Source organism: Lepidochelys kempii, chromosome 5, assembly GCF_965140285.1.
Source record: "Lepidochelys kempii isolate rLepKem1 chromosome 5, rLepKem1.hap1, whole genome shotgun sequence".
NCBI classification, from domain to species: Eukaryota; Metazoa; Chordata; order Testudines; family Cheloniidae; genus Lepidochelys; species Lepidochelys kempii.
Genome location: NC_136384.1, coordinates 45,936,463 through 45,959,843, shown reverse-complemented (window position 1 = coordinate 45,959,843; position 23,381 = coordinate 45,936,463). Strand labels below are relative to the sequence as shown.

The window sequence follows — 23,381 nt, the reverse complement described above, 5'->3', positions numbered from 1 at the left end:
ACACCAGCCACTGAAAGACATGACTATCAAACTAAGATCACGGCTCCTGAAACCAGTACTGCACAACAGGAGAGATCACCAGAATAACCCACCGACATGCAAGGTTATCCAACTAGAGAGAAGAGTCCGTACAGACAATGATGTATGAACAGTTAGGGGCACCAGACTTATCAGTGTTTAAATCCAGCTACTGAACTGGTGAATGCACCACAGTTATTCTTACATTTGTCTCATGCCATACCCAGTACTGACTTTTGTACCTTATCCTGCATTCTATCCAAGACTGATATAAGTATGGATGTTGATCTACATCAAGTGTTCTATAGTTCTGGACAATTTATGTTCATTTAGTACAGGGGATCTCAAACTGGGGGTTATGACCCCTCAGGGGGTCACAAGGTTATTACATGGGGGAGGGGGTCGCAAGCTGTCAGCCTCTAGCCCCGAACCTCGCTTTGCCTCCAGCATTTATAATAGCGTTAAATATTTTAAAAGTGCTTTTAATTTATTGGGGGGGGGGGGTCCACACTCATAGGTTTGCTGTGTGAAAGGGGTCACCAATACAAAAGTTTGAGAACCACTTATTTAGTAGGTATTTTGTCATGCCACATGACAGTTACACTGTTAAACCTTTGGTCATATGGGGAAACATGTATTTCGTAAGTATAAGCATCTTTGGGAATTTAAATAATCAGAAATGACTATTTTGTTGGATACTAGAACTACACTTGCCACATAATTGGTGTTAGGCAACAACTTTATGAGTATGTGGAACTCACGGGCTATTACTAATAAGTCAAGTTGATGGACTGAACGTTATATATATGGTTAATAGAAATGTCAGAACAACATTACATTTATGAGGGGGAAGTGTAGTACACATAAGGGAATGGCAGGGATTAATTTACCTGTGCCCTGTGCCTTTAAGGGTTATAGCACTGCTGAAGAGTAAAAAAGGAATACAGTAGTGAAGAAAAGTGTCAGCCCAGGAGGTTGGTGGTGGCTGCGCTCAGTGAGACCGCGTTGTTGTGGGGCTTATGCAGGATACATTTAACTTTTTTATATGAAGTTTTATGAAACCTTAGTTTTAAAGCCAGCCCTGGACTGAGTATGTAATAAGTAGCAGGAGTGCAACAGTTAACAGAACTCAAAATTATCAATTTTATAGCCACCCTCATCAGTAACACTTCCCACCTAGACAGCTGGGTCTCAATTTGAAGCCAGATTTACAATGCATTCTCATCCCACTGGTTGAGAAAAATACACAGGAAAGTTTTAACACTAGCCAAATCACTCAACCTGAATATACAATTGTGTAGTTCATCTCTTGGATTTTATGTTTTTGATATCTCTAATCACATTGTGCTTTGATGATCTGGAAGACAAGGCAAAACACTCTAAATATTTAATTAATTTGATTTTAAAATCTCAAGGCCGTTGATCCTCTTTTTCCACAAAGAGACCCAGGTCAATGGGACTACTTGCATATTTAAAGTTTTGGCACGCAAGTAAATATCTTGCCTAAATCATACTATAATTAGGTCAGCAAAGCTGATTTATTTGGTAAATAGTGTGCTGGCTGCAGGCAAACAGTTAAAAATAGCTCACAGTTTTTCACCATAATTCCTGGCTCACACAGATACATAACTTCTCTTCACCACCACCAGCTGACTGACAGTTTGATTTTGCCTCTAATCATACATCTGCTCTCAGTTGTTTTGAACTGGCAGCCCTGCCTGCTGCTAGAAGAGAATTCCCCTTCACACACACACACTGAGTGACCAAAACAGCACAGCTGCAACTGCTATCACAGCCATCAAATATTCTTCAGCTGGAGGGGGCAGGGAAAGTAAGACACATGGCTAGTCAAGTTGACAGTGGACGAGGGAGTTTAGTGTTGAAAAGTCACCCCCCTTCATGCCACCTACTGTCACTTCCCTTTATACTTCAACTCCTAGACACATGAAAACATCTGCTCCCTAAAGATGTGAAAAAACTAGCCAGCAGTCAAACCTGTAGCATTCATTATTACATTGATGCCTGGTAATTAAATTCCCCAATGTTACAGCATTGCTTCCAAATTTGCCCTTCCACTGGACAAAATGGGAGTGGCTGGACCGCCCCTCTTCACCACAACACTTACTTTCATGAGAAGAGACTATAATCTCAGAGTGTAGAAGTTTCAAACAAGATTCAAAGTCCCCTCACCCATGCAATAAACACTCATTATTGCTCCTCAGTTCAAAACATCTTAACCAGAAGAGAGAAAATAATCCCACATATGAAAGGGGCAGGGAGGGAGTATTCCATATACCTATTTAATTTGAGATCTTCACACAGAGGACAGAGTAATCCTTTTTTGTACTGTATGGGACTTTTCCCTGTTCTGATTTGTTCTATGCTTTTCACTTTTAATCTTTGACAGACAAAGGCTTAATTTGTAGCGTTTCTAGTATTTTAATTCACACTATCCACAGAAGTTCCTTTCAGGTACGGGGAAGAGTCAGTGTCTATGTCTATGACTAATAGTTCATTTATGCCTTTTATTTTTTTTAAATATAGATCTTAAGTGTTGTGCTCACATTAGTCTGAACTTACTAGTAATATTACTAATAAAGACTATATACATTACACAAGTTTCAAAATTTCTGTTCTGGTTCATCAGTCTGTACCCAAAAGTCAGCTACCATATTAATAGCAAGAAACCTAATTAGTGATTATTTTATTGACTCAATATCTTGTGTGTTTTTCACTACAGTGAATCCTGTCAGGAAAAGAAGAAAGTACTTACCACATTAATGATTTTAAAATATGCAAGGAATTTTTCATTCTTTTTCAGGTATCTTCCCGACCTGAACACTACAAAGGCATCAACGGTACCTGTAATGTGAGTGTAAAATGGACACACACACGTGAGGAAGCATCAGTGTTCCAATAAGGAAATAGAGGCTAATGGTGTGGAGGAAAGCATGTGAAAGAGAGGAGTAATACAGTTTGAAATGACTTCTCTTTGGCATTAGTGTAATTATTAGATTTTTTTTTAATTAGTTTAACAGAACTCCAGTTACATATAATCTTGCTACTTTAAGTACTGGTAATACAGATCTCTACCTGTCTCAAAGTCAACAAACAGCACCAAACGCACAAGGAAGTATATTTGAGAAAACTTCAATGGAATGAGGACTGTAAAACTCAATAATGAAAGATTTCAACTATTCCCATATTGACTGGGTACATGTCACCTCAGGACGGGATGCAGAGATATAGTTTCTTGACACCTTAAATGACTGCTTCTTGGAGCAGCTAGTCCCGGAACCCACAAAAGGAGAGCCAAATCTTGATTTAGTCCTAAGTGGAGCACAGGATCTGGTCCAAGGGGTGAATATAGCTGGACCGTTTGGTAATAGTGACCATACTACAATTAAATTTAACATCCCTGTGGCAGGGAAAATGGCACAGAGGCCCAACACTGTAGCATTTAATTTCAGAAAGGGGAATTACACAAAAATGAGGAAGTTAGTTAAACAGAAATTAAAAGGTACAGCGCCAAAAGTGAAATCTCTGCAAGTTGCATGGAAATTTTTTAAATACACCATAATAATTTAATTTAAATTAAAATTTCAACTTAAATGTATAACCCAAATTAAAGAACATAGTAAGAGAACCAAAAAAAGTGCCACCATGGTAAAAGAACCAGTGAGAGGCAAAAAGTGCAAGTTAAATCCTAATGAGGAAAATAGAAAGGAGCATAAATTCTGGAAAATGAAGTGTAAAATATAATTAGGAAGGACAAAAAAGAATGTAAAGAACAGCTAATCAAAGACTCAGAAAGTAATAGCAAAAAATTTTTTAAATACATTAGAAGCAGGAAGCCTGCTAAACAACCAGTGGGACCACTGGACGATCAAGATGCTAAAGGAGCACTCCAGGATGATAAACACCACTGCGCAGAAACTAAACGAATTCTTTGCATCTGTCTTCATGGCTGAGGATGTGAGGGAGATTCCCAAACGTGAGCCATTCTTTTTAGGTGACAAATCTGAGGAATTGTCCCAGATTGCGGTGTCATTAGAGGAGATTTTGGAACAAATTGATAAACTAAACTAGGGGTTCTCAAACTGAGGATCGGGACCTCTAAGGGGGTCACAAGGTTATTACATGGGGGGTCACAAGCTGTCAATCTCCACCCCAATACCAGTTTTCCCTCCAGCATTTATAATGGTGTTAAATATAAAAAATGTGGTTTTAATTTAGAAGGCGGGGGGTCGCACTCAAAGGCTTGCTATGTGAAAGGGGTCACTAGTACAAAAGTTTGAGAACCACAGAACTAAACAGTAATAGATCACTAAGACCAGATGGTAGTTACCCAAGAGTTCTGAAGGAACTCAAATGTGTAGTTGCAGAACTACTAACTGTAGTCTGTAACCTATCATTTAAATCAGCTTCTGTACCAAATGACTGGAGGATAACTAAAGTGACGCCAATTTTTAAAAAGGGCGCCACAGGTGATCCCGGCAATTACAGGCTGGTAATACATTAGAAGTTAGAATACTGACTTCAGTACTGGGCAAACTGGTTGAAACTATAATAAAGAACAAAATTGTCAAACACATAGATGAACACGGTTTGTTGGGAAAGAGTCAACATGGGTTTTTGTAAAGAGAAATCACCACTCTACTAGAATTCTTTGAGGGGGGTCAACAAGCATGTGGACAAGGGGGATCCAGTGTATATAGCGTATTTAGATTTTCAGAAAGTCATTGACAAGGTCCCTCACCAAAGGCTCTTAAGCAAAGTAAGCTATCATGGGATAAGAGGGAAGGTCCTCTCATGGATTTGTAACTGGTTAAAAGATAGGAAACAAAAGGCAGGAATAAATGGTCAGTTGTCAGAATGGAGAGAGGTAAAGAGTGGTGTCCCCCAGGAGTCTGTACTGGGAACAGTCCTATTCAACATATTCATAAATGATCTGGAAAAAGGGGTAAACACTGTGGTGGCAAAATTTGCAGAGGATACAAAACTACTCAAGATAGTTAAGTCCCAGGCAGACTGTGAAGAGCTACAAAAGGATCTCTCAAAACTGGGTGATTTGGCAACAAAATGGCAGATGAAATTCAATGCTGATAAATACAAAGTAACGCACATTGGAAAACATAATCCCAACTATACATATAAAACGATGGGATCTAAATTAGCTGTTACCACTCAAGAAAGAGATCTTGGAGTCATTGTAGATAGTTCTCTGAAAACATCCACTCAATGTGCAGCGGCAATCAAAAAAGCGAACAAAAAGCTGGGAATCATTTGAAAAGGGATAGATGATGAATATAAACCCATGGTCTGTACGCTCACATCTTTAATACTATGTGCAGATATGGTCACCCTATTTTAAAAAACACATTGGACCTGGAAAAGGTTCAGAAAAGGGCAACAAAAATGATTAGGGGTATGGAACAGCTTCCATATGAGGAGAGATTAATAAAACTGGCACTTTTCAGTTTGGAAAAGAGACGAAGGGTGGATATGATTGAGGTCTATAAAATCTTGACTGGTGTGGAGAAAGTAAATAAGGAAGTGTTATTTATTCCTTCTCATAACACAAGAACTAGGGGTCACCAAATGAAATTAATAGGCAGCAGGTTTAAAACAAACAAAAGGAAAGTATTTCTTCACACAATGCAGTCAACCTGGGGAACTCTTTGCCAGAGGACGTTTTGAAGGCCAAGACTAACAGAAAAGGAGTTAAATTGGTTAGTCTCTAAGGTGCCACAAGTACTCCTTTTCTTTTTGTGAATACAGACTAAGACGGCTGCTACTCTGAAGACTATAACAGAGTTCAAAAAAGAACTAGATAAATTCATGGAGGATAGGTCCATCAATGGCTATTAGCCAGAATGGGCAGGGATGGTGTCACTAGCCTCTGTTCACTAGCCTCTGTTTAGAAGCTGGGAATCATCGACAGGGAATGGATTACTTGACGATTACCTGTTCTATTCATTTCCTCTGGGGCACTTAGCATTGGCCACTGTCAGAAGACAGGATACTAGTCTAGATGGACCTTTAGTCTGACCCAGTATGGCCTTTCTTATGTAAAACTGCTCTCCCAAAGTGGACATAAGATCTCAAAGCCAGGTCAACAGATTAATGGCGCGCATACATGCAGACTGAACTCCTCATTGTATTTTCACAATTAGGATATTGCAAAGAAATGCCTTGTCTAGTCAAATGCACTTATACTTTTAGGGACTATAATACCTGCTAATTCATAGCAAGTTTTAATGCTACGTTTAATCCATGTTGACAAGTATTAGGAGGAAATGGCCTGGTCCCTAGTTCTAGCAACATAAACCACAAAAAGTCTGATGAATTTATTAAGTTTTTTTTCCTATTAAGATAGTATGTGAGAGTTGTTAGTGTGTGCAACCAGAGCATTCCAAGAAGTTATGTCTATTTTCTTCCGCAAATTGCCTTACCGGTAGCCTGACTTATATGAAAATTGGGAGGGAGGTGGCAGAGAGGATGCAGTTCCACCTTATCCTCAAAAATGAAGAACTTAAGTACAGTTGGTCATTAAAGCTTTTAGCCAGCTGACAATAAAATCATGAGTGGTGTGGAGAAAGTGAATATGGAAAAGTTATTTACTTGTTCCCATAATATAAGAACTAGAGGCCACCAAATGAAATTAATGGGCAGCAGGTTTAAAACAAATAAAAGGAAGTTCTTCACACAGCGCACAGTGAACCTGTGGAACTCCTTGCCTCAGGGGGTTGTGAAGGCTAGGACTATAACAGGGTTTAAAAGAGAACTGGATAAATTCATGGAGGTTAAGTCCATTAATGGCTATTAGCCAGGATAGGTAAGGAATGGTGTCCCTAGCCTCTGTTTGTCAGAAGGTGCAGATGGATGGCAAGAGAGAGATCACTTGATCATTACCTGCTAGTTTGACTCCCTCTGGAGCACCTGGCATTGACCACTGCCGGGAGACAGGATACTGGGTTGGATGGACCTTTGGTCTGACCCAGTATGGCCATTCTTATGTTCTTATGTTGTTCTTAATTCTGGATAATGTTATCACCAAAAGAAATGCAGTCTTCAGAAGCAATAAGAGCCCCTCCTGGTCCCAGGGATTCAAGACTGAGGGTCCATTCAATTTGGTTGTAGAATGAGGATAGAGGTGCTTGTTCACACACAAATGAAAACATTCAACCCTCTTACACTGGAACATGATATGCAGCTGTAACTGACAGATTAAAAGGAACAAAACAATAGGCCAAATTTGAGAAGCAGAAACTTTTGGCTGGAGACTGTAATAATTTAAATTGGGGTGCCCAAGACTGAATCACCTTGTTAACCCCACTGCTTCCAGCAAAAGAACAATTTACTTGTGCTTAACTAGGTGTCAGCTTCTTGACACCACCAGTCCGTTAGCTACCCAAACAACTTCCTCAGGGCTATGCCAGCCCTTACTTTGCCTTGCAGGTTAAAAGTAGGTGGACCCCAAGCCCGAAGCCCCCTTGAAGTGTTTCTTTGCGGTATCCAGCCCTTAACCATGGACACTCTCAGAAATTGCCAGGTAAGCTGTCCCCAAAAGAACAGTGCACAAACCAGCCTGTTTGACACAACTGAGTATCAGCTCCAATATACCATCAGAGCACTGAGATATATTTATACTGAAAACAATCATAAGATTTAAGAGACAGTGAATAAAGACAACAATGGAAACAGAAGTGTTACATATAAAACAAAAGGTACAACATGCTTTCTAGAGAGTCTAAACTTAATTTTAAACATATTAAAACCCTTGTTTAAAGTAGTTTCTCTCACCTAAAGCAATCTCCCAGTGTCTCCAACCAACATGGCTGGGATCCCCCGTGACGTTCCATACTCGTGTGAATGCCGTACACCCACATGTTCATCCTTATAAAATGATTCTGTGGTATCTAATGCAAAGTTTGTCATGTCGGGTGTCTTTGGAAGGCTCATGATGCACTGAGCATTGTTGTTATAATGATGGTATAGTAATTGTTGCTGCAGTAATGTTATAATTTCATGTATGTAGTTATGAGGCTGAAAATGTATCCTCATGGCTTAAAGCAAGCCCAGGCAAAAACTCTCTAACAGCAGAGGGGCAGTTCACACCTCATCAAGGCATGTATGGGACAAACCCAGCCCAGTCTCACAGGAACAAAGGATGCCGGCCTAGGCAGCAACAAAAGAATCTGTTGGACTCTCAAGTGAGTCACCCCGCACTTCCTTTGGTCAGTTTGGGACTGCAATGAGGTAATCCTCACCTGACTGTGAAGAGGGTGGGGGGCAAAGCCAAGAGGGAAGAAAGGACATGATAAAAGGGAGAGACGTTTGCCATGCTCTTCCTCTCTCTTCCACCTAATCTACAGATACCACACCAAGAGACTGAAGCGCTGATCAAAGGGGAGAGACTGGCTGAAGAGCAAATCAGCCAGCCTGTGGTGAGAAGCATCTAAGTTTGTAAGGGCATTGAAAATGTTAAGATCAGCTTAGAATGTGTTTTGCTTTTACTTCATTTGACCAAATCTGACTTGTTACGCTTTGTCTTATAATCACTTAAAATTTATCTTTGTAGTTAATAAATCTGTTTGTTTATTCTACCTGAAGCAGTGCGTTTAGTTTGAATAGTGTCAAGAGACTCCCCTTGGGATAACAAGCCTGGTACATATCAATTTCTTTGTTAAAATGACAAAGCTTGCAGTGTCCACCTGGTATAACTAGACACTGCAAGACGGAGGTTCCTAGGGTTGCGCCTGGAACTGGAGATATTGCCTTGTGTCATTCAGTTGCACAATCCAAGGAGCAGCTTACCTGCTAGAGGCTGTGCGTGAACAGCCCAGGAATGGGGGTTCTCGCAGCAGAGCAGGGTAAGGCTGGCTCCCAGAGTCAAGGATTGGAGTGACCTAGCAGATCACTGGTCCAGGTAACACCAGAGGGGAACGTCACACCCCCTTTCATGAATGCAAAAAGCATTGGGGAATATAATGGGAAGCAAAAAGTACAATGTCATTGTTTTGTCCCCAGAGTCAGGACAACCCTCGTGTTTTATTCCCTCGTGTGCTAGCTGAATGTTGCCTTCACGTCCTCATACTTACCACATATGCCAACAGGTTTCCACTGCATTGGTTTACATTGTTTATTTTACATGTGAGCCAAGGCAAAAAGGTGAATATGCATCCCATGTCTGGTCAAAACTTGCTTAATTTAGACTTTAAAACATTTTACACACACAAACACACACTCCTTAAACATCATACATACATATACATCTCTGAAGGATTATGAAGATCAACATGATGTAAGCGTTTATTAGGTACCTCACTTGATCTTCTTTGGATAAGTACTGTGAAAACAATATGCTGGGTGTCAGTTACCAAACTGTGGTTAGAAGACAAGTAGTAGGGCTGGAGTCAAGCCAGGTCATGATACCAGGAAGTCAGGCTCAAACACCAGGTTACAGACAGCAGGCAAGTAACAGAGTCAGGAACAAATCAGGGCGAGAAGCCAGAGTTTAGGGTCCACAGCAATTCAAGGTCTGGAATGAAAGCAAGCATATGGTCTGCATCGTTGCTCAGTCAGCTCTTCATGATGGCTTCCTGCTTTATAGATGAGTAAGAGCCAATCAGTGCGCTGTGAGGGACTGTCCCTCAGGCCCCGCCAGGCAGTACTTCCTGCAGCAGAAACTTGGTCTAAGTTTCCAATGGTGATGCAGAAGCAATAGCAGCCCAGAACCCTGATGGGTCTGAGGTTCTTGTCCCGCAGGTTCTTACACAAAGGTTATTCTGCTGCACTAAGTATTAAAAGCATATAGCTCAGTTCAGACAAAACTCAAATTCTACTGATCAGACTAATTTACTTTTTCTTGATTATCCTGACAATCACTGCTATCAGGGAAAGAAGAAACCGGTACACAGATAATGTATACTCCAGCTCATAAAAAGTCATCTATGAAGGAATCAGAACTTGGCCATCCTCAGATACCCTAAATAAGTACTTCACTTTTTCTTCAATAATCACAACCTTACAAATTGCTGATAAAAGGGAACCAAACCAAAAACATTCAAAATGTTTACTATATTAAAATTTATTAAATTGGCAAGAGTTGTGTTTGATTTTAGCATTAAAATCTACATAAGCAAGCACACAGCTTCAAATTTGGGATAAAATACCTGAATCAAACTTCAGGGGGGAGGAGGAAGGGAAGAATAAATCACAAAGTCAGACCTGTAGAACCTTCAGTTTTCTGGGTCTTTCAGGAAGCTCTCAAGTCCAAGAGGCTGATGTACGTTCTTGCTTCTTTTCAGTCCAGAGGCTTTGTACTTGAAGGTCCTCCATGTTTGCTTCCTATCTCACTGAAGCATCCATCTCTATAGTCCTGGACAGGAGGAGGTATAATTGGGACACCTCTGCAGCACTTGCAGGATTCTTCCACCATTGCAAGGAAAACGGTATTAGAAGGCATACACACAAGGGCATGACTGGAAGGGGCAAAGCCAATCTCAAATCACCTCAAATGTTTTAAGGGTGAAGACTGGCACAAAGCATCACAAAGGTATAGGAGGCTATACGTTCCAGAAGCGTGAGGCACATCCTTATAGTGGTATTTGGATTGGATTCCAGCTGCCAAGTTAGGATCAACAGGTTCTGAGATCTGTCCTCAAGAAGATAACCCATGGACCTGGTGAAACTGACAAATCAGTCTTTGGACCATAGTCAAATTGAACTTCTGTATGCCCATATTTAAGTCCCAGCCTCTGTAACAGACTAAGAATAAGGCAGGCGGATGCTAAGACCTGGTGAGGTCTCTCCCATATCAGCCAGTCATCTAGGTATGGATATACCACGATGTTTCTTCTAGTCAGGTATGCTACCAATTCTGCAAGCATTAAGGATGGTTTCACGATTCATACTTCAAATTATCAATAATCCTTCTGCACAGGAAATACCTAATGGTTTTGGGCCACCATGAAACTTACCAATATCACATTCCATCCATGGCAGGCCACAACCATTAGGTGTTTCCTGTTAAATAGGATCATCAATTTTTGGAGATACACATCTTGAAAGTTGAGATGCAAACCAGTCCCTGACTCCCAAGAGGAAATTTTGGGGGCAAGGATGACCATCATGAATTTCAACTTGCACATGAACATGTTTAATTTTCCTCAGGGCTAGGATGGGTCACTAACTTCCCTTTGTCTTTGGGATAAGAAAGCATTTAGTGTAGAATCTTTCCCCCGGTATTGAGGATGGAACTTCTCTATCGCTCAGAGAAAGAAAAGAAAAAAGAAAAAAGAAAAAAAAAAAAAAAAAAAAAAAAAAAGAGAACCTCGTGAAATAGCAGATCATCAGAAGAGTTCCTGAAATGAGGCTGGGACAGTGAGCACTGAATGGAATATTTTGATTTTGCTACATTTGTGGCGATGAAGGTCCAGAGGTGCCTGAAAGTAGCTAGTGATTCCCAGAGAAATAGTACAAAGTTCACAAGAGTCAGCTCACATCTCCTGACAGTCCTATCAACATGGGTGCTTCTGGGACAAGGAGCATATATTACAGCTCATTAAAGTAAGAGGATGTCCCCACCTTGGAAGGTTTGGTGGGCCTCAAGTGGGGGGAAAAGGACAAAGGGACTGACATTTGTATGACATAACACTTTTATATGCTTGGGAGCTTGAGTTTAGACGTGTAGGGATGAGAAGGAAGCTTGTGAGTCCTTCAACATATGAAGGACTTTGTCAGCTTGAGCTAAACAGCACCGACCCCTCAAAGGGCAAGTGCTCCACTGCCTAGTGGACATCAAGGAGGAACAGAATGCTTCAACAATTGCCATTACCATTGCACCTGAGGCAGTATCCACTACATCTAGGGCCACTTACAAGCTGTTTTGGCCACCAGTTGTCCTTCAGAAACTAGGGAAGGAAACCCCTCCCTTATATCAGGCGGAACTTTGTCCGTGAAGGAAAAAAGCCATTCATGGATCCGACAGAATCAAACCTATCCAATAAGGCCTGGTAACTGGCCAAACTGAACTGTTAACTTGAGACGAACAAGCTTTTCTGTCAAATCCATCTTTTTTTACCTTACTCTTGCGGGGGGCGTGAGGGAATCTGTATTGCTTAGATTTCTCACTGGCTGCTGTAACCATCAATGAGGAGAATATAAGATGGGCATAAGTGAGTAAAATTGTTTTAGGTTTAATCTGGCATTTCTTATCCACCATAGAGAAGGTTGGAGCTGCTGTTTGCCATGACTGGATCCACAATTCCCTCATTGGCTGGTGAGACATGCAGAGATGTTGATAGTCAGAGTCTCTACAACCCTTTAATGCCATGGACAAGGCTGATGAGGCACACTGTATCTCCAGAGGGAGGAGTAACAGTTGGAGGTGTGGAAATCAGAGCTGGATGTCTGTACTGGAGGAAGCCTTGGCACTGGTAACTTGGCAGAAGTAGATAACGGGAGATTCTGGCTTGCGTGATATCACCACGTATCCTAGATATCAATATGCCATGGAAAAACAGGAATTTGCATTTTCACAGAGTATGTAGCTGCATAAGGGTTCATGGTTTAATGCATCTCAGATTTCACTGCAGCCACCAGACAAGAGTAATTAAAGTTATGAAAAAATGCTGAGAACTTTAAAAATCACCTCTAAAGACCATGTCGCAGTTTGGCAAGGACATATGTCACATTTATGGTAATGTGCTGTTCTGTACTGTATGCAGCATGAGTGTAGATTACATTTGAAGGCAGACAATTATAGACATGTGGAAAACACTAAACTGCATCAAAAGAAACGAAAATAAAAGGCTGAAACAGCAGAGCCATCAACAACAGCAAAGAAACAATGCACCATGACTGGATCATTCTATTAATTTTATTATAATGATTGATGGCACTGGTAGGCTTTGAACTTGCTTAAAAATGGTAAATATATCAAAACAGTGTGTTCAACTGATGTCTATATATCAGAAAAACGCTTATTTTTATGTTTATCAGAGAATTTGGGTTTTGTTTAAATCATGGAAAACTAGAAACCCTGGATATCACTAAGTACACCAGTACTGTGAACCTCAAGGGTGTCAATTAGTGCAGTGGCATGGCTTCTCAAAATGGTGCAGAGACTTCTCTTGCTGGAGCTGACGTAGCCTGGAGAGTTAAGAACAGTGCCTTAGAGATCGTGGTACCACAAGCTATGGTCCCAGAGGAGTCTTTAGGGTGCCAGAGCGGAAATCAACCATTTTTGGTCCCATGCTCTTAAAAGGAGATGCCAACCTAGATATTCCTGGTAACCAGCGCTTCAGTGCCAGCATGAAACTAATCATCAGTGGGAACCAGTGAGGGTCACAAAGCCTCAGGGGATGATCAGTGTCAAGTGGAATACTTACACCTAGGGGAGACCCTGGTGGGGCTCTCTCTCGGGCTTCTCACTCCCTGAGCTTTTCTACAGAGTTTTTCGGCAGTTTTTGTCTGAGCCAGTGACTGGACTGATGACAATGCGGCCCTGTGGGTTAGTGCCCCATGCTCACTCTCTAGTTCCAAGGGGCCACAAACGGTGGGGAAATGGGTGAGAGAAATCCTACAGATCCTGAGTAAGAAACTGGTCTCACAGCCTTGCTCATGAGGAATATTTGCTTCCCTGTCCTTCTTGGTTTTTGAACTGAAAGATTTGAAGATTGCATATTTTCCAGAAATATGCGATTTCCTGAAGCAACAGACATCTTAGTATCCATCTTTCACAGACATTGCTCCCTGACATGAGAGGCAATATTTAATTCCAGGAGATTTAGACACTATCCCCATGACCAACACCAAATTCAGAAAAGTAAGAAATAAAGGATGGTCACTGAGCAATAAAAACTAGTTAATTTACTAATAAAAGTATTTTATCTTTAATCTAGTGTAGTTTAAGGATTAGAAAGGGGCTGCCAGCCAGCCAGCCAGTCAACAGGCACAGTGAGCTGCTTATCTCAAAGCAAAGAGACTGGCTTTGAGAACGAATGGCAGTTGGTGCACTCTGCCCTTATATATATTTTAGCAAAATGTAAATATGGACAATTACTTGAAGGAGAACTTGAAATTGTCAGTAAAACTTGAGGACTCAAGTTCATAGAGAGAGTGTCCCGCTTTCTTTTTTGGGAAAGAAAAGTAACAGGAACAGAATCCTCTTGCCTTGTTTTGCTGACAAAACATTTACTGCCTCAAGCCGTAAAAGACTTCACCCCAGGTAGTTCCATGTGAGATGGATCCCTGAGAAGGGTATATTTCTGTGGCACAGAGTGCAGTTATATCTAGAATCCACTTATGAGAGGAGCTTCCAATTCATGCCACTAAAGAGGAAGAATGAAGGAATATCTCAAAAAAGGGATATATTTTGGGGATGATGATGGTTTGGGGAGTCAACTAATGAATTCTGGTTAATATGTTACTTTGCAAATGGCTGTATTATGAATGAAGCCCTTTGTTTACATTTTATATTTTTAACTTCCCAGGAATATATCAGTGTTTATTTCAAAAATTTTAAAAATGGGTGAAAAAAAATCAGAGCACAAAAGAAACTTCCTGGTTTTCTGGGTAAATACAAGGATTAATATTGGGGGAAGGGAGGACAGGAAAAACAAAACAGAAAATTTGTTTATGAAACTATTCTCTCTAATCCCCATTATAAAAACCAAACTTTTTAAAACAAAAACCATTTACTGTTAGTGACTTATGTAATTACACTTGATAGACTACACACTGAAACCCCTTTAAGTCCTGCAGTTTTGGACATGTCCCCATAGAGGAGATACCATGGGGTGGAAGCAGGGCAGGAGAGATGGTACTTGACAGGGATGGGGGATCCAATACTCACAGATCCCAAAATTATCTTTCCCATCAGAGGTGGAACACAGATGCTCGGACCCAGGAAAGAGCAGATCCTAGTTACGTTGACATCCTCCAGCAGCAGGGAGCTGCCACTACCCTACTCCCTGCATTATGTGCACCTCAGCTCATATTCCAAGGGTCACAAGGGGATTGGAGAGACCTGTTCCTGGACCGGGGCAAGAGGGGACTCTGTCTGGTAGGTGAAGCAGATAGGGCTCTGGGCCTTGGGGCTCCTCTCCTGGAAGTGACATGTCACTACTCACAGGGATTATCACTGGGGCAGGGGGAAGGAAGAAGGTGGGGCAGGGGTTGCCCAGCACTCCTGGGGAGAGGGGACCAGTACTCATGGGGTACCACGTCCAGTCCCCCAGCCAGTCACTGTGGCAACTGGCAGTTTCAGCAGGTTCCCTGCACATCCTGCTCCCCATACCACACTGCTGCAGCAGCCACCAACTCCCCTGCGCATGTGGCACCTGGCCCTCAAATGTCACAAATGTAATCCATGAATCCTTGGCAGAGGCCATGAGGCCTTCATTAGTAGCCACTGCCACCCAGGTCGGATGTAGCTTCAAGAAGTCAAACAGCCTCAAACTTCCTCTGGACAATAGAGAGCTCAAGGTTCAGTACATCCAATTTTGAAAAGTTGATTTTGAAAGGATCTGAAAGTTTTCCAGAAAGTCATTTCTGGTGTAAGTCATGACATCCTTTGGCAAAGATGAGAAACTATTTAGATCCACCTACGTTGATATACCTCCTGTTCCATATGGAAATTTTCCTCCTCAATCACAGACTCTAATTTATCCCTAGAAGTGGATGGTACTAGCAGTTTGATGATTTAGATCACAGACTTTACAGGTGTCAGAATCACACAGTGCTGAGAAACTATAGCAGGTATTTCAGCTCTACTTGCCTCCTATATGGAAAAAATCTACAGCTGAAATGCCCAAAATAGCCATGAGACTCTCAGACAGTTTCCATAAGCATCAGGTGGAACTAGTTATCCCCAGGAACAGACCTAGGACAAATATAACAAACTCCAGAGCGGGTGGTTACATAGTACCCAGCATTGACAGTGGAACCAATGAAGCCTAGAAAACAGACAACCCCACAAAGTGAGCCTCCAACTCCATCTCAAATGACACCAAGGCTGACTATACCATCAGGAAGTTTAGAGTTAGACAAAGGTTTCTAACCATCAGAGGAGTGAAGTTCTGGTACAGCCCTCCAATGGAAGCAGTGGGGGCAAAAGACATATCTGGTTTCAAGACTAAGCTTGATAAGTTTATGGAAGGGATGATATGATGGGATAGCCTAATTTTGGCATTTAATTGATCTTCGACTATTAGTGGTAGATATGCCCAATGGCCTGTGATGGGATGTTAGATGGGGTGGGATCTGAGTTACTATAGAGAATTCTTTCCTGGATGTCTGGCTGGTGAGTCCTGCCCACATGTTCAGGATTTAGCCGATTGCCATATTTGGGGTCGGGAAGGAATTTTCCTCCAGGGCAGATTGGCAGAGGCCCTGGCAGTTTTTCCACCATCCCCTGCAGCATGGAGCATGGGTCGCTTGCTGGAGGATTCTCTGCACCTCTTAGTCTTTAAACCACAATTTGAGGACTGCAATAGCTCAGACATAGGTTAGAGGTGTGTTACAGAAGTGGGTGGGTGAGATTCTGAGGCCTGCATTGTGCAGGAGGTCAGACTAGACCAGTGGTCTCCAAACTTTTTCGCTCGTGCACCCCCAGGGTGAAGACCGGAAGACCTGCCGCAGGCACACCGCCAACAGAAGAGGACCAGAAGACCTGCCGCAGGTGGGCCGCTAGAGGGAGACACCAGCCGTGGACGTGCAGAGCTGCCGCTGAAAAACAAAAACGGCGGAGTGTCGTCCGCCAGCAATCCTGCTGCCACGCACCCCCTTGGTGCATCTTGTGCACCCCAGTTCAGAGACCACAGGACTAGACAATCATAATGGTCCCTTCTGACCTTAAAGTCTATACGGCTCCCTGGATCTAAATATTTGACTTCAGAGGAATCCTATGCCCCAACACAGATGTTGGGGTGACTGGCAAGAGATTTCTGCCTTGCTGAATTGAGAAAGATACCCATGATAAGAAAGAATGTACCAATTTCTGCCTTTCAATTTCATCAATATTGGGCACAGAACACTGTAGAAGATCAGCGGTAGCACTGAAGTGTTGGTCTCAGCACCAGGAACAAGCACCAGAGCCAGGAGCTTAATCTTTGGCACCAAGAACATGGATTTTCCCCTCTACACTTAAGAGTCCAGGAGCATAAAGTACTTGCTCTGGCACAAAGGTTTGGCACTGGTTCCTTATTAGAGTCACTACTTCTAAAAATTCATCCAAGGAAGTTTTTGTGCTGTCTTCTCTTTTTTCTTCTCACAGTCATTTAATCCCAGGAAGTAATAGCGCAGAATAAAGTCAGAGCTCCTTTTACACCTAGATCATACAGACCCTCTCCACACCGAACATATACATTCTGAGGCTGAAACAACAAGGAGTACTTATGGCACCTTAGAGACTAAGGGCATGGCTACACTTGCGAATTAGAGCGCACTAAAGCTGCCCTGAGCACGCTAACTCACGATGCGTCCACACTGACAAGGCACGTAGAGCGCCCCGACTCCGCGGCTGGAGTGCTCCTGGTAATCCACCTCGACAAGAGGCATAATGCTTGCTGCGCCCCAGCTGGAGTGCCGCGGCACCACTGTGGACGCCCTGGTCTGTTAATGCGCTCTGAGCAGCCTCAAGAAGTGTCCCACAATGCCTGTTCCAGCCACTCTGGTCATCACTTTGCACTCTACTGCCTTGCCCTCAGGTGACCAACTGTCAGACCCGCCCTTTAAATTCTCTGGAAATTTTGAAAATCCCCTTCCTGTTTGCTCAGCCAGGCATGGAGTGCTCTCAACAAATCTTTCCAGGTGACCATGCCTCCACGCACCAGGCAATCGTGGTGGAGCAATGGTGAGGCGCTGGACCACATCAGTGTCTGGGGGGAGGAAGCTGTCCAGTACCAGCTGCACTCCAGCCATAGGAATTATGATACCTTTGGGCAGATATCCAGGGGCATGATGGAAAAGGGCCATGACCGCGATGCACTGCAGTGCAGGGTTAAATTGAAGGAGCTGCAGAATGCCTACCACAAAGCCTGCTAGCCAAACCACCGCTGCCCCCGCAACCTGCCGTTTGTACAAAGAGTTGAACGCAATACTTGGGGGTGACCCCACCTCCACCCCAAGGACCACCATGAACACTTCCAAGCCCAGTTCAACAAGACAGGAGGAGGAGGAAAGCGGGAGCGAGAGTGTTGAGGAGGAGGGAGAGACCCCAGCATCCCTAGATGCATGCAGCCAGGAGCTGATCTCAAACCAGGAGGAAGGTTTAATGATTTAATTGGGGATCGGGTCCTGCTTTGAGCAGAGGGTTGGACTAGATGACCTCCTGAGGTCCCTTCCAACCCTGATATTCTATGATTCTAAGGTAGCCAGTCGCAGCAGCCGGTGCTTGGGGGAGAACAAACACCAGAGGAGGTGTCCGGTAAGTGGTTTTTATTTTGGGAAGGAAGTTGTTCTTGGGGCGAGGAGGGTTAGGGCTGCATGCATGCCTAAATGCAGAATAGGGCATTGATGTGCTCTCTCACATCACAGTAATCGGCCTCAGGGATCTCTTCAAAGGTCTCATACAGAAGCTGGGCAATGCGCTTGCGCAGGTTCCTTAGCAGAGCTACTGTACTCCTTGTCCCAATAAAGCTAACATGTCCGCGTCACTGTGCCCTGAGGGGCGGAGGACCATTGCTGCATATGGGCCAGGGCGGAAGCCACATTGTGGTAAAAGACCCGCCCTTGCTTCCCAGGTCACCCTCAGCAGCGAGATATCTTCCAGGACGAACTCCTGTGGAAAACGAGGGGACAGTGTTCAATATAGGGGCCCCTGCAGCCGTTAGCTCTCCCCAAGGCACAGAAACCCAGACGACAGTACAGCCATGAAATAATCAGTCACCCTTGCCCCTGTGCTTACTCACCATTTTGGGGTTCCCGTGGGTTATGTGCACTCACTTTGGGATGGGTAAATTCTGCTATCGTGTAGACTGTGCTGGTCTTTAAGTATGGGTGAATCAATGGTCTGGTGTGAACAATGCTGCCACTGTTAAATGTTGCATTTTGCCTTTACAGATGCAATCTTGAGATCTCAGCCACCCGTGTTATCACCGGCCGAAAGACTCCAAAGAATTAGGAAGAAGCCACATAGAAGCAAAGAGGATATGCTGCATGAAGTAATGCAGAAGTCCCTTAATGAAAATCAAAAGGCACAGGAGTGGCGGGAGAGTGAAAGGAGGGTCTGCCAGCAGAATGCAGAACACCAGCTGCTAAGCATTATGGAGCACAAGCAGACTTGATACAGGCACTCGTAGCCATGCAGGCAGAGCACTACCGTGCCCGCCCCCCACTGCAGCCCTTGTCCCAAAACTCTTTCCCTTGTGCCCACATCACCTCCAACCCACTTTTCCCAACATCTGGGTTCCTATTGCCACCAGCTGCCTCCAACACCTGTAGCTTCACCACCCAGCCCTGCAAACTATGACCCTTACCCACTGCACTCAACCCCATCACCATGCATTTTAGCCAGCCTGAAGTGCAGCACTCATTGCACAGTACTCCAGACAGGAAGGCAGAGTACAAGAACAGGATATACGCAAATCTGTGATTGAACTGCTCCCCACCCCCTTTCCCTTTCTGTTTCCCAAGCAGTTGTTTCTTTTCAATAAATGGATTTTTTGGCTTTGAAACCATTCTTTATTATTGCATTAAGTAAAAGATACCTTAACCCAGGAAAGCAACAGGCAGTGCAAGTCAGCGTAGCAAAAACAGATTCATACTAACATTGGAACCACCACTCTTCACTCCCGTGCAGGGCACCAAACATTACTGGTGGCTTTCAGCCTCAAATTGCTCCCTCAAGGCATCCCTAATTGTTGCAGCCACGCACTGGGCCCCTCTAATAGCCCTGCTCTCTGGTTGCTCAAATTCAGCACTCCAGGTGTTGAACCTCCAAGTTCCATGCCTGAGTGAATCTTTCACCCTTCCCTTCACAAATGTTATTGAGGGTACAGCACACGGATATAACCGCGGGGATGTTGTCGTCGGCCAGGTCCAGCTTCCCATACAGACAGCGCCGGTGGCCCTTTAAATGGCCAAAAGCACACTCCACAGTCGTTCTGCACCGACTCAGCCTGTTGTTGAACCGCTCCTTGCGGCTGTCAAGGCTCCCTGTGTAGGGTTTCATGAGCCACAGCATTAAAGTAAGCGGAGTCTCCAAAGATGACAATGGCCATTTCGACTTCCCGTACAGTGATCTTCTGGTCTGGGAAGCAAGTCCCAGCTTGCAGCTTCCTGAACAGGCCAGCGTTCCCAAAGATGTATGCATCATGCACCTTTCCAGGCCAGCCTGCGTTAATGTCAGTGCAACACCCACAGTGATCCTGGAGAACTACAGAGAAATACCCCTTCCAATTATCGTACTCAGAGGCTAGGTGGGCTGGTGCCAGAATTGGCATATGCATCCCATCTATCGCCCCTCCAGAGGTAGGGAAACCCATTTGTGCAAAGCCAGCCACAATGTCATGCACGTTACCCAGAGTCACAGTTCTTTTGAGCAGGATGTGATTAGTGGCCCTGCAAACTTGCATCAACATGATTCCAACAGAGCCTGCCTAGAGCCCGCGATGCCCCACTCCCCAGAGCGAGTGGGGTGGTGGGCGCGCGCTGAGCGGGAGCCCGGCTGACCCAGGACAACGCTCTGCGGCCTCGAGGAAGGCACTTGCCGGGCAGGGCCAGTGCTTGGGGAGCCCCGAGTCCCTGCCCCGGGGCTGCAGCCCAACTCGCCTGGCACCACTGGAGCCCCTCTGAAGCCTCACCTGCTGGTGCCACAGGATGGGCACTCCCACTACAGTGGCTATTGCTTCTCCCCACCCCCACCATGGGTCTCCCTGCGTCCTGTCCCCCGCACCCTGCTGTCCATCCGTCCCGTTTTCCTGCCGTGGTGCCATACGCCCAACAGATTTGCTCTGGAAACACTGACATTTGAGCCCTTTGCGGGTAGCTGGCGAGTGGGACTTGTGCTGTGGGTTAGTTCGGCTGGGACTTTCCCACTCCCAACTGGTTAGCGACCGATCAGTAGCTGTCTGGAGTTGCCAGCTTTCAGACTCCAATAGCCACCCACTTCTCCACCGGCAGCGCAGCTCTCAGTCCTTGCACCACAGGGTGTGGGCGAGCTCAGCGCACAGTCCCATGAAAGTGGCTTTTCTCATCCGAAAGTTCTGCAGCCATTGCTCATCATCCCAGACTTGCATGACGATGTGATCCCACCACTCAGTGCTTGTTTCCCGAGCCCAAAAAAGGCGTTCCACAGTGGTGAGCATGTCCGTGAATGCCACAAGCAATCTTGTGTCATATGCGTCATGCAAGTTAACATCATCGTTGGACTTCTCACTGTCAGTTTGTAACTTAAGGAGTAACTCGACTGCCAAACGTGATGTGCTGACGAGACTCATACAGCATATTCCTCAGCACTTCGGGCTCCATCCCTGCGACTGAAAGGGAAGACAGAGCGTGCAGTAAAAAAAACGTTGAAAGATGGCACCAAATGTGGACAGAAGAACAGGGATTGTTGGGATGCAAAGTGATGCATCACAGGGCTTTGCGACAGGATCCAGAATACTCCGCGCGCACACCCCTTTCCACAAGCCACAGCACCAGAATGGGAAGAAGTGTTCTGTGGGATAGCTGCCCATAATGCACCTCTCCCAATGCCACTGCAAGTGCCAGAAATGTGGCAACACCAGTGCGCTTGCAGCTGACAGTTTGAACACACTGCAGCGCTTTCCTTACTGCACTCTCCGAGGGCTGGTTTAACTCTCAGCACTCTACATCTGCAAGTGCAGTCATGCCCTAACAAATTTATTTGGGCATAAACTTTCGTGGGCTAAGACCCACTTCATCAGATGCATGGAGTGGAAAATACAGTAGGAAGATATATATACACATAGTACATGAAAAGATGGGAGTTGCCTTACCAATTCTAACGAGACAATTCAATTAAAGTGGGCTGTTAGCAGCAGGAGGAAAAAATCACTTTTGTAGTGGTAACCAGGGTGGCCCATTTCAAACAGTTGACAAGAAGGTGTGAGTAACAGTAGGGGGGAAATTAGCATGGGGAAATTAGTTTTTAGTTCTTGTAGTGACCCATCCACTCCCAGTCTTTATTCAGGTCTAATCTGATGGTGTCCAGTTTGCAAATTAATTCCAGTTCTGCAGTTTCTGATTGGAGTCTGTTTTTGAAGTTTTTTTTTCCTTGAAGAATTGCCAGTTTTAAGTCTGTTATTGAGTGTCCAGGAGGGCTGAAGTGTTCTCTGACTGGTTTTTGAATATTACAAGTCTTGACATCTGATTTGTGTCCATTTATTCTTTTGCGTAGAGACTGTCCGGTTTGGCCAATGTACATGGCAGAGGGGCATTGCTGGCACATGATGACAAATATCACATTGGTAGATGTGCAGATAAAGGAGCCCCTGATGGCATGGCTGATGTGGTTAGGTCCTCTGATGGTCTCCCTTGAATAGATATGTGGGCAGAGTTAGCAACGGGGTTTGCTGCAGGGATAGGTTCCTGGGTTAGTGTTTTGTTGTATGGTGTGTAGTTGCTTCAGGTTGGGGAGCTGTCTGTAAGCGAGGACTGGCCTGCCTCCCAAGATCTGTGAGAGTGAGGGATCGTCCTTCAGTATAGGTTGTAGATCCTTGATGCGGTGGAGAGGTTTTAATTGGGGGCTGAAGGTGATGGCTAGAGGCATTCTGTTACTTTCTTTGTTGGGCTTATCCTGTAGTAGGCGACTTCTGAGTACTCTTCTGGCTCTGTCAATCTGTTTCTTCACTTCAGCAAGTGGGTATTGTAGCTTTCAGAACGCTTGATAGAGATCCTGTAGGCGTTTGTCGCTGTCTCAGGGATTGGAGCAAATGCAGTTGTATCTTAGAGCTTGGCTGTAGACAATGGATTGTATGATGTGGTCTGGATGAAAGCTGGAGGCATGTAGTTAATTTAAATGAATTGTCTCATTAGAATTGGTAAGGCAACTCCCATCTTTTCATGTACTATGTATATGTATCTTCCTGCTGTATTTTCCACTCCATGCACCTGATGAAGTGGGTCTTAGCCCACAAAGCTTATACCAAATAAATTTGTTAGTCTCTAAGGTGCCACAAGTACTCCTCGTTGTTTTTGCTGTTACAGACTAACATGGCTACAACTCTGAATTCTGAGGCTGGTATTTCAAAGGAACCTGGAAATGCTTCCAACTCACAGTATTGACCAGACCTGAGACTTTGGATCACCACAGGCCAACAAGTAGATATGGTACAAACAGGTTAACGGACCTTCACCCAAGTATCATTATGAGGACCAGAAATTAGAAC

The 23,381-nt window shown here is 44.1% G+C and overlaps 1 protein-coding gene across 7 annotated transcripts in view; it reads right to left on the bottom strand.

Annotated features, from left to right (window-relative positions):
• Positions 1–23,381, bottom strand: part of AP3B1 (adaptor related protein complex 3 subunit beta 1) — a 346,467-nt gene that overhangs the window by 272,181 nt on the left and 50,905 nt on the right. The window contains exon 2 of one of the 7 annotated variants that reach the window (XM_078852785.1): positions 2,792–2,880. The exons of the other annotated variants lie outside the window; for them this stretch is intronic. The gene's annotated coding sequence lies outside the window, so the exon portion shown is untranslated. The remainder of the gene's footprint in view (positions 1–2,791; positions 2,881–23,381) is intronic. 7 annotated transcript variants of the gene reach the window in all.